The sequence below is a fragment of the Peromyscus leucopus genome, chromosome 9 (assembly GCF_004664715.2).
Source record: "Peromyscus leucopus breed LL Stock chromosome 9, UCI_PerLeu_2.1, whole genome shotgun sequence".
NCBI lineage: Eukaryota > Metazoa > Chordata > Mammalia > Rodentia > Cricetidae > Peromyscus > Peromyscus leucopus.
In genome coordinates, this window is record NC_051070.1 from 110,590,874 (window position 1) to 110,605,847 (window position 14,974).

Consider the following 14,974-nt stretch of genomic DNA (forward strand, 5'->3'; position numbering starts at 1 on the left):
CGCGTGCTGAGCTGCATCTGCTGCCCTCAAACAGAGGGAAGATCTTTATCCTGTGAACAACTAGAAAATAGAACAAACTAAACCAAGGCTAGCAGGGGAAGGAAACACTGGAGATGAGAGCAGAGATAAAGAAAAACAATGGAGGAAGCTGATGAAGATAAAAAGCTGGCTCGCAGAGCAACAGCAAAATCGATAAGCCTTAGCGCCGTGTTCAATGCTGACAGCAAGAAAGCTTTTCAGCTAAGAACAGGATCAACACACTAGTGTAAGTTCTTTCCAAAAGAATTACACAGAGACAGACAGACAGACAGACAGACAGAGATTATTATAGGCATTAAATTTAATAGTTATATAAAATCAGTTGCATTCCCATACAGTAACAACAGTCTGAGAAATGAAGGAGGAACTTACATGTGTAACGGCATAAAAAAGAATAAAATAAGGGCTAGAGAGAGAACTGAGTTCAGATCCTAGCATCCATGTGAAAAAACAAACCAAAACAGCTAGGCATGTCTGTGCTTGCACAAGTAACCCCCCCACCACGGTGGGCAGAGACAGGAGGGTCACTGGGGCTTGGGCTCCTCAAGCCTAGGTCTAGTTTCAGCAAGAAGCCCTATCTCAAAGGAACAAGGCAGAGGAAGGAAAGGGTAATGGAGCAGGGTACCTGATAGCCTCCTCTGGCTTCCCTGTGCCTTTGTGTGTTCATGGGGGTGTGCACTGAGGGGGGGGGTTGGGGTGGGGAGGAAGAGGGAGGAAGAGGAAGAGGGGGATGGAGGGAGGGGGGGAGGGAGAGAGAGAGGGGGGGAGGGAGAGAGAGAGAGGGGGGGAGAGAGAGAGGAGACAAAAGATTGGGATTAAATTAACCAAGGATTTAAAAGAAACACTACATTAGTTATTAGTTACTTTACTGTTGCTGTAACAAACTACCTGACAATAGCAGCTTAAAGAAAGGTTTTGCTTCCGCTCAGGGCATGAAGGGATATAATCTATCACAGAGGGGAAGGAATGGAGGCAGGCCTGTCAAGTGGCTGGTCACATCGCCTTTGCACTCAGGCAGCAGAGAGAGATGAATGCCGGCCTCTGCTCACTTTTTCTTATTCAGTCTAGGGCCTCAGCTTGTAACATAGCCCCACACACATTCAGGGTAGGTGGGTGCTCCTGCCTCCCCATCAAATTTCTGGAAATGCCCACACTAACTAACACAACCAAAAGTGTGGACTCTTCTGAATCCTGGCAGGTTAAAAATCAAGATTAACCATCACATTGGTTATTGAAAACTATAAAATGTTGCTGAAAAGACAAAAAAAAAATGGTATTAAAATAGAAAAATATCCCATGTTCATAGGTTGTAGGAATTACTGTTGTCAAGATACAGTAGCACCAATTCAATGGGTAGATTTCTACCAGATTTCAATGTTTTTTCCTTTTTGCAGCAGAAAAACTAATGTTGGGGGTCAGTGAGATGTTGACAGGAAAAGGTGCTCGCTACCAAACCCGGCAACCTGAGTTTGAGCCCAGAACCTCTGTGTTGAGAACAGAGACGTGACTCCACAACTTGTCCTCCAGCTTTCACGCAAACACAGTGGCCCACGCACACGGGATAGACACAAAAATGTGAAGAAAGGAAAAGAGGGAAGTGTGTTTCAGAAATTATATGGACTCAATCAAGGGCGTCCAAACAGAAAAACAACAATAACAAAACACCAAACCCAGACCCGAGCAAGAACAGCAAAGCCAGAAGACTCACGGTTCTGGATCTTAAACCACCGCAAGGCCAGTCACCCAAACTGCTGCTTGTCAGAAGCACAGGCGTGTGGACCGATGCCGTCAAGCAGAAGTGAGCCCTTGCATGGAGGGCCCAACCGGCTCTCAACCAGTGCCCGAATCATTCAAAGAGGAAACGAAGGTCTTCTTAACGAACGGCCCACGGGAAGCAAGTTCACACACTAGAGTGTGAACTTGGACCTTTGCTCGTGTCCCAGACAAAAACCAATCCAAGAAGCTGGGGAGATGGTTCAGTTAGGAAAGTGAGGACCCGGGTTCAGATCCCCAGAACCGACGTGAAAGCCAGGTGGAGGGGTTTGGGGAGACGGTTCAAATGAGTAAAGCGCTTGCTCGCTGCACACAGCCAGGAGGAGCTGAACTCCAGTCTGCAGTACCCATGGAAAAGGCTGGGCCTGGCCACGCCTGTGGCTATAACCCCAGGGCTACGGAATGGGGAGACAGGAGGATCGCTGGAATTTGCTGGCCACCAGGCTAGCTTCAGTCCACTTGTTTCAAGGGGAAAAGGTGAAGAGTATTGTCCTCATTTGGTGACCATGAAAACAACGTGTACATCACACACACACACACACACACACACACACACACACACACACACAGAGTCAGACAGACAGAGAGCACACCAGATGTGGCAGTACGTGCACGTGATCCCACTGCTGGGAAGGCAGAAATAGGAGGGTTCCTAGGACTTGATGGCCAACCAGCCTAGCTGAATCAGGAGCTCAAGGTTCAATAAGAGACCCTAGCTCGAAAATTAAAGGGGAGTCAGGTGTGGTGGTACATGCCTTTAATCCTAGCACTCAGGAGGTGGAGGGCAGGCTGATCTCTGTGAGTCTGAAGTAGCCTAGGCAATGCAAACAAACAAACAAATAAAGTGAGATGGAGAATTAAGAAGACACCTCATACTGACCTCTGGCCACGGGCATGCACAGCCACACCCATGCGCACACACATGAATGTGCACACATGAGTATAACACACACACACACACACACACACACACACACACACACACATGAATTCAGAACAGATCAGAGACATAAGGGCAAGGCATAAAATTACAAAGCTCTCAGATGAAAACATGGCAGAAATCTTCATGACATTAGAGTTGGTGACTTCTCAGACATCATGCCAACATGACAGGAAATAAAAAAGGACACTACGGAGAGTGAAATGACAAGCTTGGGTTGGTGTGACACTTGCAATCTCAGCACCCTTGAGGCGGGGACAGGAGAGCAGTGTGTGAGGCCAGCCTGGCCTGTGGGGAGTTCCAGGGCTGCTTTGCAAGACAGTTCCCAGAAACAAAATCCAAGCGCAGTGACAAACCCACAGATGGAGAGCGCCAGCCGGCCGGCCCCAGGCCGATAAAGCACTAATATCCAGGGTGCACAAAGCCCTCCCGGAACTCAGCAACACCCCCATGGACACCCACAGACGAGGACTTAAGTAGACATTCTTTTCCAGAGAAGAGGATAGGGGAGCACAAAAAGATGCTTAAGCCTCACCAGTCATTAGAAAAAAACAATCCAGAGCCACAGGGAGCGATCAACTCAGACCCACCAGTATGCCTAGAATGGAAACAAGAGGGACACAGCAAGAGTTGCTAAGGATGTCCAGAAGTTACAGCCCTTGCACACTGCTGTGATAGTGTCAAATGTTACAGCCACGCGGGGAAACAAGGTAGCAGTGTTTCCAGAAGTTTGAGAGTTGTCACATGCCTCAGTAATCCTACTGAGGAGCATCCAGATGAAAGAAAGGTCCCACTGGACCCTCACCCCAAGAACCGGGTGGGAAGAGGCAGGCTGGCGCGTTCAGATGAACAGATAAGCAGACTGTGGCATGCAAAGACAGTGGACCACTATTCATCTTTAAAAAGGAATGGAATTCTTTCTTTTTTTTTTTTCGAGACAGGGTTTCTCTGTGTAGCTTTGCACCTTTCCTGGAACTCACTTGGTAGTCCAGGCTGGCCTCGAACTCACAGAGATCTGCCTGCTCCTGCCTCCTGAGTGCTGGGATTAAAGGCATGCGCCACCACCTCCCGGCTAAAAAAAAGGAATGGAATTCTTATACAAGCTAAAAGATGAATGAAACTGGAAATCTTGCAAGTGAAATAAGCCACATACCCAAGGATAGGTGATTTGTAGACAGAAAAACTGGATTTTAAAAGTGGGAAGTGTCTAACGGGAGCAAAGCTTTTGTCTGGTGAGCTGAAGAACTGTGGAAATGGCGGTAAAGGTTGTGACTGAACTGTAAACTTAAAAATGACTAAAATCATCACTCCCGCTGCCCCCAGCCCATTGAAAAAGAAAAAAGACAAACAAAACCCAACAACAAAAACAAAACAAAACAAAAACCAAACATAAAAACCTACCCTTAGTAGAAGGGTCCCACAAGCAGTTTCTGGGTGGTGCTGTGCAGTAACTCAGTCATTTGAATGAGAAAGGTATAAATATTTAGGGCGAGGGCTGGGCTCAGTGGTGCATGCCACTTATGCCCAGATCTCCAAAAGACCACCACAGAGACCTAATCCTGTATGTAAAAGCAAAGAGCCTTTATTTCTCAAGCTCCGAGCTTGGTCTCTGTCTGCCCAACAGAGGTGAGAGCAGAGAGCCCAGAGGCCGGGCAAGGTGGGGTTTTTATCATAGCAGAGGTTGGGGTGAGAGGATTTCCAGGGTTCAGGACCCTGATTGGCTGACATTTGTCTAAGTATAGGGAATGTTTGGAATGTCAGGTATTTCCCCTTAGATGCCAGGCCCCACTGGGTGGGGTCAGCTTATGGCTTTTCCTGGGTCCAGCTGTTGCCTGCCAGGAGCTGTGTCTGGGCCGCTAAGCCTGTCATGGCAGCTGTATGGTCAAGCTGTAACTCAGAGGCTGAAAGAATGGCAGCTCCAGGCCAGCTGGGAGTGCAAACCAAACGTTGTCATAAACCACTAAATGAAACGATCAAGTCAGACCAGACCGATGTGAGAACAGCAGTTTCTCTGAGCAGGGAAGGCACCCCCAAGTTTTCAATTTGCATCTGCCATATTTTATTTCATACTCCAGGCCACAGGGACAGTCAAGTGGACAGATTTCTTTTTCCTGGAGGAGGGGGCCTGCTGAGGGGCTGGGGCCCTGCTGAGGGGCTGGGGCCCTCCTGAGGAGCAGGCCCTGCTGAGGCTTCCCTCTCAAGGCTGAGTTTCGCTTCTCTTGTGCCCCCGGCATTGCCAAGACCACACCCCTGCCACATGCAAGTCTTCAACTCCTCCGCCATGATACCCTTGCCCTCAACTCAGGTTCGTGTGGGTCTGGTCCTAAGACAGATCAAATATGGAGAGGAAGCGCAGAAGCGAAACGGAGAATCCCAGACACGGGGCCGCCACACCATGCTGCCCTGCCGTCACGTGACCTAAGACTGGCAGTGGGTATTGCACAGTATGTGCAACTCTGTGGTCAGAGCACTGGCCATTTCATATGTGCATTCGGATTGCACGTGGTTCTGAGTCTGTGACCAGTTACACACGTCTGATGATTTTGGGGTGGTGGTAAGTTACAAAGCAACTGGAGCCAGAATAAAGTGTGGACCCTATTCCCTTACTTGGGACACATCTGTCTGCAGGGCTGTGCAGCTGGAACACTAGAAACCATCTGAAAGGAACTTTTGAACAGGGCTCCTAGTGGCACTTCCTTCTGTGTGTGTGTGTGTGTGTGTGTGTGTGTGTGTGTGTGTGTGTGTGCGCGCGCGCGCGCGCGCGCACATGCCCCATGGACCCCAAAGGTCCTGGCTTTCAGTCACCCAAAAAGAACCTGCTCTGAAGAGGGCTGAGCACACACCCAGGCAGGCCCACGGTCTAGTCAGGCTGAGGAGCTGTTTTGACCTGAGGAACTCAGTCAGGCTCCTTGACAAATACTGATTCTGTCCTGGGCCCATTTGGGGAGCAGTAAGCCTTTGCAGAATAATGGGCACACTGGGATCTTAAAGGCACAGTCCTTGGTTTAGCCATCTCACTTCCAGGAATGTAACTAGAAGAGAATGCTGCACAGCTAGACCCGAAGGAGAGTTTGAGATCAGCCTATGTAGGCTACATAAATGTCTTGATAAATACACAAAATTTAAGGCATTCTCTTCAGAAATCTGTTTTCCCTCCATTTCTCATATCGTCAACATAGGATGGCAATTTTCTTAGACTCAGCTTTCTCTTCCTAAGAGTGTCTCTACACACAGACACACGGCAGACAGCTGCAATCGGGGATCCTCATCTCCAGAAACAGGGAGCTACCTGGCCCCTGACAGGGAGGACAAGGCCGTGGCCTCTTGGCCCCTGTGACACAGGCAGACTACTCTGACGTAGCTGGTGAAGAGCTGTAGATGGGACAATACCGGATGAGGGAAATCCCCAGCCCCAAAGTCAGGGCCATAAGACAGGCCCAAGGCTTTAGGAAACCTGTTGTCCACGGAATCCAGAAACCCTCCCACATACCTTGAAGCCAGGAGGTAGCAAAAAGCAGGCAGTCTGGTTTCTCTCTCGCCCTGCCCGTGAAGCCAGGCCCTCCCCACACCCTACTCTCCACTACAAAAAAACTGCTTCTCAGACCCTTCCCTCTCATTCTCCTGTACCCTTACAATCAGAGTCACAGGGTCTGGGGCTACCAACCTCTCAGACCAGTGAAGTCTGCTCTCCTCGATTCTGAACGGAGTCTGTTCTTTCACTATCCACCTCTCACTTTTTAGTACAGGGAGCAGAGGCTGCCAAGCTCTCTCGTCAGCGTGGAGACTCTTCAAGGCTGATGTCACATGTCCCAGGGCCTTGCTCTTACAGAATGACTTGGGCCGGTGATTCCCAGTTGGGAACCTACATGCTGACTCGAGAGGCAGATACCGCCTGCCTTGGGGCTTCTTGGACTTAATGCTGCTTTCCCATCTCCCTTCCTGTAGACCTGCTCCCGCTCAGGGGGCGCACAAGCTTCTGCGTTCAAGAATCTGCCCTCTGAGCCCACCCATACTTTCTCTCTGATCTCCCTTCTTTCTCTGTGGCGGTCTTCACCAAAAGCAGAACGCGGGTGGGGAACCCTGGGGACCTAACATGGGCTAGACACCCACTTGCCTTTCATAGTGTGAATGGGAAATAGCCTCTGTGGCTCGCGTGTGTGAACACTCGGTCCCAGCTGGCGGTTCTCTTTTAGGAGGTTGGGAGCTTTGGGGCAGAGAGAGTCGGGGCTGGTGGCGATGGGTTACTGGGTGTGGGCCTGGAGGCTACAGCGCAGCCCCGCTCCGGCTTGAAGCACTCTTTGTGTGCATCATGCACGAAGCCGTTGCTACAAGCTCTGGTACCCACTAACTGATCCTCTCGGCCACCGTGCCTCCCCCACCACGACAGACTACACGCCCTGAACTACAAATCATGCTAAACCTCTCCGCTCAAGTCACCTCTGTTAGCTATTTGGTCACAGTGATGAGAAAGCGGCCACTGTACTGCCAATGGGGGGGGGGGGGGGGGGGTCGCTTCTGTGTTGGGGGAGTGGAGGGGCCGCCTGGCACTCCCTTCCCTTGAAGGCTTATGTAGGCGTTGACCCTGACTGTCCAAGGTGTGTGTCAGGAAGGTGTAGACAGAATGCAGCAAGGTTATGTTGGGGGCCCTCCCAGAGGTGAGTGAGCAGCAGAGGGGGGGGGCGGAAGCAGCTCGGGTTGGCTAAGGGTGTACACTCCAGCTAGGAGTTAGTTCCACACACACTGTGCTGACCTCAGGGCAGATGACCTCAGGGACATGGCGTACTGGCTGCAGCTGAGCAAGCGCAGGCCTTGGTGCCTGGGCCCTTGTGCAGTCACAGGGCAACAAGAAGAAAATGACCGATTCTTCAGGGCTGTTAAAGGCCCTTCTTGGGACAGGCCCAGGACAGGTATCAGAGCCATCGAAAGAACGGCAGCCTGGAGGACTTGTCTTATCAACCTTTACCCATCAGGGAACAACATGGAACTGGGAGGTTGTTTCGTTTACCAACAGCAATGAGGGAGCTTGAAGCTGCCAGCAGCAGGTACAGGGTGAAAACTTGCTATGAAAGTGGGAAGGGATGGAGATGGAGACCGGGGTACAGAGGGGCACTGGCGATGGAGACCGGGGTACAGAGGGGCACTGGAGATGGAGACCGGGGTACAGAGGGGCACTGGAGATGGAAACCGGGGTACAGAGGGGCACTGTCGATGGAGACCGGGCTACAGAGGGGCACTGGAGATGGAGACTGTGGTACAGAGGGGCACTGGAGATGGAGACCGTGGTACAGAGGGGCACTGGTGATGGAGACCGGGGTACAGAGGGGCACTGGAGATGGAGACCGGGGTACAGAGGGGCACTGGCGATGGAGACCGGGGTACAGAGGGGCACTGACTCTTCAGTGACTGCGGATCCACTTCGGTCGATCCCACCGAGCCTGCCTGGCCAGGCCCCACGACTCCTTCCCTGGAACCCTCCCCACAGCGTCCTGACAGTGTCCTGATGTCACTCACTCCCCTTCCTGCACCTCCCACTGCAGTCCTCCACAGCAGCTGCTGGAATGTTCTCAGAATGAGGGGTTCTGGGAACCGGAAGAGGCGGGGAAAGCAAAGGGCAAAGGGTGAGCTTGGCCCTCACCAAATGACATCACGCAAAGGAGACAACTGGGGACAGAGTCTACATGGAAGATGGCAATGCCACCTAGGAAATACCCTGCCCGGGAAATACTCAGTGATGCTAATTTAACACTTAAACTGGAATGCCATCATGATTTCAGATACAGCAAGCATCTCCCATAGAGCACAGGAGAAGACAGAAAACAGAGTAGCACGCAGAGGGACATTGTCCACAGAATCCAGGCGGGGAAACCACACACATTTCTTGAAAATAACCTCAAGTAAATAAAAATGGTGGTGGTGGTGGTGGTGGTGGTGGTGGTGGTGGTGGTGGTTGGTGGTGGTGGTGGTGGGGATCTACCATTTGTGAGAGAAATAAAGAGTATGTATGCCTGTGTCTGGTCATGTGCCTCTTAACTCGATCCGAGGGACTAGAACTGGGAGGACAGATCTAAGGAAGGTAAGAAACCATTGTCTGTCAGATGTGATGATGGGTCTTGGGGTGATGCTAATTAACACCCTTTCAAACATACAAACGGAAAGAACTGGTAGGAAAAAAATGACATTTTTTGTTGTTATTTCCTCAACACTGTATTTGCATAACATTTACATTGCAGGTTATGAATTTAAAAAAAAATCACAAAGATTAGAATGAGAGAAAAAAAAACCAGGGTTACCCACAGGTGATAGGAAGGCAGGAAACCGAGAGAAGGGAGCAGAACAGGAGCCCCCCACTCTCATTTCCCCCTAGCTAAATTTGCATATGCTTCCAAATTTCCATACGAGGGGGAATTTCAGCCACTGCTGACTCAGGATCTCAAATATCACCCACAAGGAGGGAAAGAGAGCCCAGCCAGGAGGCAGAAGCCTGGCCTCCGTGCACAGACAAGCTGAGGGGCAGGGTAAGGGACAGACCCTGCTAACTCTTCCCAGGAGCCTGGGACGTTCTGCAGAGGTGTTGCTGCAGCTCTCTCCCAAGTCAGAGAACTTTCTCGGCTAACAACCCACCCTCGCGTCTCAAGTGACAGGAGACAGTGCAGTCTCCCCTGGGGCGGCCCACACGCTATCCTGATTGTCTGTGGAAGATAAGGACAGAAGGAAGGCAGAGTTGAGAAGGTTCCCCGGGCGTCTGGCTGGGTGACCTTACTGTGCTGGTGTTGAGGTGGATGGACACAGCTTTCACTTTGTGTGGCTTGCTTATTATTTGGATTGATTTTTCAGTGTGTTTTAAAAATCAGCCCCTGGGAAATTAAAAATCTGAAAATAAGGAAGGAAGCGAACACCTACTCCTTCACCACAGAGAATTACAGCATCTTCTAAACTGTACCTGAATGCGGGAGCCTCCCCAAACCTGTTAGTTCTCTCCATCCTTGCAATGTCTCTCCAGACTTCACTCAGATTCAACAGAAAGCAACAGGCGGTGGGGAAGTGTCTCTTACAAAGCACTCCCGCCCCACTTGGGCTCACAGGGAAGGCAGGACAAAAGCCTGGCTTCTCTGCCTTCGTGTTGTGTGTTCTGTTAACTTTGGTTTACATGCCTGCTTGACTCTGCAGAGGTACGTGAATAAGAGGGACCATCCACCTAGCCTGTCGGGTCCCCCTTGAAGACTGAAGGTGCAGGGCTAAGTTAGTTCTTGTCTTAAACCTGCAGTCACCCTGGGTCCCACCAACAGCAGAACCTCCCAGGACAGACCAACCCTGGAGGAGGGCAATTATCCCAGGGTGAGGCCATATCTTGGATCTTCAATCAAGGATTGTTGTCCCCTCGGGCACTAAAGACTTCTTCAGACCACATTGCAGAACCAGAACTGAGACCATGACCAGCTAGACCACACCTTCATCAGGACTGCAAGTCCCAATTCTTAAAGAAGACTAGGTTGGGGATCACTAGGCCCGTCCCCATCCTTCCCAATGTGGCCATGCCGATTCAGTCTCCTCTCTGCTTTTCCCCATTACTCTTCTCTAACCCGCCGGGGCTGCTGGAGCCAGATTTTTGCTCTAAAACTCTAGTTACATTAAGAGCCATAGTTCCTTAAAGCCTGTGTAGTATGAAAGCCATGCTCACCTGCATACTACCAGCCATGGAGCACCAAGCCACCTCCAAGTCCAGTGAGAGTAGGATGTGGGTCCATAGCACCTGCCCTGCTCAAGGCCTTTACAGCTGTGATCATGCCCAACGTCCATACCTGCCCCCGTCTAAACTTCTCAATAAAATTAACCACAGGAAGTCCCATGACAGCAAGGAGAACAGCTTTAAAAAAATGAAAGCTATGCTATCACTAATTGCAGAAATAAATCAGGTTAGACATCGCCCAGCTCCCACAGTCCCGGGTTCTAGAGTACATTCCTGTCATTGTTCTCCTTCAGGGGAGGGGAAAAAAATCATGCCAAATAAAAACACAAATTATCAACTTATAAAATAAACTCACACTTAGGTACATCTTATACATTGGGGGTCCATGTTCAAGTCACAGACTTTAGGAGAGAAATGCAAGTCAAGACCCTTGGGCTGTAGTTACAGCTCAACCCCACTCAGGATACAGCCTCTCTGGGACTGTTTCTTCATTTATATAATGGAAATGGGGCTGGAGAGGGGGCTCAGTGGGTCAGAGCATTTGTTCTTCTTGCAGAGGACCTGGATTCAGTTCCCAGCATCCACATGGTGACTCACAATCACTTGCAGCTCCAGTTCCGAGGGATCCCAACAACATTCTCTTCTGGCCTCCATGGGCACCAGGCACGCATGAGTGCATACACATAAATGCAGACAAACCCTCATATACGCAAAATAAAAATAAATAAATCTTTAAAATGGAAACAGCTATCTGTGGCTTATTGTTTTTATGGGGGCAAAAGGAAAAATTGCTGATCACAGGAACATGCCTATAATCCCAACACTTAGGAGGTAAAGGCTAAGGCAGGAGCGTCATGATTTTTAAATCAACCTGTGCTGTACAATAAGACTTAAAAAAAATGATAAAGTTAAAAGAATTAAAAATACAAAGCTCAAAGCCCGTGGAAATTTCACCCAGTTCACAGTCCACATCCTGAACTCTACCCTCCCTTCCCTCTTCTTACTTAATCTCATCCATGAATCCCATCTTCTCTTCCACTACAGCTACAACCAATAATAACAATGTCAACTACAGGCTCATCCAGCTATCAGTGAGCAAGACCCATCGCATCACGCTTACTTCCAACACAGCGACTGCCTTTCCTTGCATCCCTATGCGGCTGACTCCGCCTATAGTGAGGCTTCGTGCAGAAAAAAGGACACCCATTTCTTCTGAGGTCTGTATGTTCTTCAAAGCCCCAATGTGATAACAAACATGGAAATCAACACAAGGGTCCACAAGACAGAGGTCACCGCCACTAACAGGTCATGCCCTGACATGGATTTGCCTCCTGGACCTGGCTGGGGTGGCATTAACACTGAACTATAATCATGCCTGAGTCTGGGGTTCTTCTGTGCCACGCCCTCCTACTGGGGTTCTTCTGTGCCAGCCCCTCCTACTGGGGCAGAGACTGTATACAGAGTTCTACGCCCATACTGGAAATCATGGAGTGCAAGCCCTCAGGGTCTCTGGCTCAAAGCTAGCATTAAATTAGCCAAGTCCAAGTTCAAACAGCTGGAGTGGAACAGAGGGCAGAGGTGGCAACAGAGGCTAGAGTGCTCCAGTGACTGCTGTGCCAGCTGGGGCTGGCCAAAGAGCCCTGGCAGGCAGTTGGTATTCACTAGAACCAGCTCCCCCTTCACAAGACAATGAATCCACTGTCAACCGCTCAGAGACTTGATTAGTATTTGCAAAAAAAACAAAGTGGAAAATTCCACCTGTGTGGGTGGAAACTAGACTCAGTATGTCAACAACCCTCACAGCTTTGTTATCTCCAGGATGGCTCCAGCAGAGTTAACAGAGGTTATGGCTCCACGGGAATTTCCCCACTTGGGAACATGGAGATATTAGAATTAAAAATTTAATTGTCTTATGTCCCTGCTCTACATCCATGCAGTGAATTTAAACCCTTCAACTTGCTTCCCTGACTCTGGTTTCTTCTGAGTTCCTTGCTGGGTCTGCTAGAGTGACAGAGTTCCATGTCATAGGTGCATGGGGAAACTGAGGTAGCAAGAGACCAAGAGCTTTGGTCATGGCCGAGAGATAGCAAGTGAATCTTGGGAGTTTCAGCTGCTGCAGTAGTATCACAGAGCCTGTTAGAAATCCAGGTGACAGACAAAGAAGTCTTCCAGGCTCTGGACCAGACTGTGACCTTCCCCTACATGATGGCGGAATTCCAAAGCAATCTTCCTGGGCGTGAAGAGTTAGGCATGGCCTTGGAGAAAGGCGTGTGCTAATTTATTCTGGAATTTAATGAACACCCACCGAGCCCCTGGGCAGGAAGACATCTTGTGCCAGGTGGCTCTCGTAGACTTGCAGGTACATCCTCTTGGCCCAGGTGTGACCCCATCTCTGACTGCAGGACCGTTTATATTTCACTGCCCACTCGATGTCCTGACCACAGGCCACAGGTACACACTCCTGTTCCAGAGTCAGGGTAGTGTCATCCGGAACCCCGTCATCACTGGTGGGGGAAACTGTGTCAGGAGGCTGGCACTCTTGCCTGGGCATTCTCCCATATCCACAACCCTTTCCTACCATCACCTCACCCACCAGATTCTCCTCTGCCTGAGCCCTTTCTCTAAACAAAACTATCCTATACCCACCACAAGCCATTTCCTCGAGTTTGGCCCACCTTCTCTTGCCAAGGTCAGGAAAGGCCACTCTGGGGTTTGTGTTCACGTGATACCGAGAATTCTTACGCTTGATGAAATGCCTCTTACCCACCTTTACCCCTCAAGGGCCAAGAAATGGCTGACTCTCAGACCTATCCCTGGGCCTGACCTCTCTATCCCTGCTGTCCCAAAGCCCTTGACCTTTGCCCTGAGCTTACTACAGCGGGGTGTGTTCTGCCAGGCCGGCTCCAAGCCTGGTCAGGTGTTGGCACTCAGCTACTCACTGAATGAACACGCTGGCAGTCAGCTGTGACTTGCTCGTCTGAGAGGGTGTGTTCTCCTACTCACTATGCAGACACACAAGTTTTCCAACACTGAAGACTGACTGCCACCTAAACATAGGTCCTAGCCGGGCGGTGGTGGCGCACGCCTTTAATCCCAGCACTCGGGAGGCAGAGGCAGGTGGATCTCTGTGAGTTCGAGGCCAGCCTGGGCTACCAAGTGAGTTCCAGGAAAGGTGCAAAGCTACACAGAGAATCCCTGTCTTGAAAAAACCAAAAAAACAAACAAAAAACAAAACAAAACAAAACAAAAAAACATCGGTCCGGTTCCGCAGCCCCACAAGACAATGCTCTCGGACGGAAACTGGAAAACATGGCCACCCCCACTTTGCTTCTGCATCAGGGCAGGCACTTTGGCCTTGGCTGTTCCTCTCACTGCACTCCTCTTTAGTCCAAGAGCGTGCATCAGCGGCTCACCTTTGCACCCTGGCAGCCAGCAAGTGTTTACTGTTCAGAAAGGCCACCATGACAGCTAGAAATGTTCCCAGGGACCACTGGGCCCAAGCAGCTCACAAAGGTTGAGGAAGGGCCCCAGGGTGGTTCAGTTCCACGATGAGGATGGGTGGGGTGGGTGGGGTGAGGCCACATCTCCCTTCTGTGAACCCTCCTTGGTCAGGAATCAGAACAAGTCTCTCAGGCTGGGGACTGGGCCTGTTCCATGTGGATCAGAAACAGAACCTTCACCTGAGTCTCACAGGTAAACTGAGTCTATATCCCAGTAGGGCTTCAGCAATCACAGCTGCTCTCCAGGGACAACCTCTCAACAGGGACAAGTCAGGACTTCTGCCCTAGGGCTCCCTCCAATTCCACTATCTACAAGTTTGGTAACACCAACAGTCACTGACCTATGAAGGGCTGAAGCAGCCGAATTCCAGGCTCTGCAGGCCTCGTCTAATCCCAAATAATACTGGAGTAGTCCCCTCTCAAGCGATTTCGTCTCCAAAGGATGGTCTCTGGACCACCTTCCCAGAATTAAGGTCTGAGAGGTGGAGAACCGGGAAAGTTTCATTCACGCAGCAGCCCTGCCAAATGTCAGGACTTCAGCTCTGAACCCACAGTGCTGAGGCACCAGCTTCGGGACCCCAGATGAAACCGCCAGACCTCATTCTACAGAAATACACTTAACCAGAAAGCCTGAGCAGCCGGGGTAGAGATTCCTATCAATATTACCTTGCAACTGTAAGTTCCTGTCAAAGGCTTCCCCAAAGAAGCCAAGGAGGTTTCGGCTCGAGTTCCTCCCCCTTGTCTTTCTGGGACTCTTTCTGGGTAAAGGAGGCTCCAGGTCCCCCCGACCTACTACTCACCAGGGACAGCTCTGCAGCTGGGCAGGGACGATCGGCGGCGGAGAGCAGGAGCCGGGGCGCACAGAGAAGACGGTGGCCGTCCGCCCTCGCCCTCTGCGCTTTAACTGGCGGCCTGGAGCGTCGCGTGCTCTCCTCGGGAAGGGCCGGGCTGCTAGGTCGGGCTCGGGGCGCGGGTGCGGTCGCCTCACCTAGCTTGCGGCACACACCTGTGCGCGGGGCTCGACGCGCGCCGCCG

The 14,974-nt window shown here is 50.8% G+C and overlaps 1 protein-coding gene across 3 annotated transcripts in view; it reads right to left on the bottom strand.

Annotated features, from left to right (window-relative positions):
* Positions 1 to 14,843, bottom strand: part of Chdh (choline dehydrogenase) — a 32,497-nt gene extending 17,654 nt beyond the window's left edge. For 2 of the 3 annotated variants that reach the window (XM_028860859.2, XM_028860858.2), the window contains exon 1: positions 1,748 to 2,363. The gene's annotated coding sequence lies outside the window, so the exon portion shown is untranslated. Of the gene's footprint in view, positions 1 to 1,747; positions 2,364 to 14,739 lie in introns of those variants that run through there. The other variant, XM_028860862.2, reaches the window with a different exon arrangement.
* Positions 14,844 to 14,974: the final 131 nt, after the last annotated feature.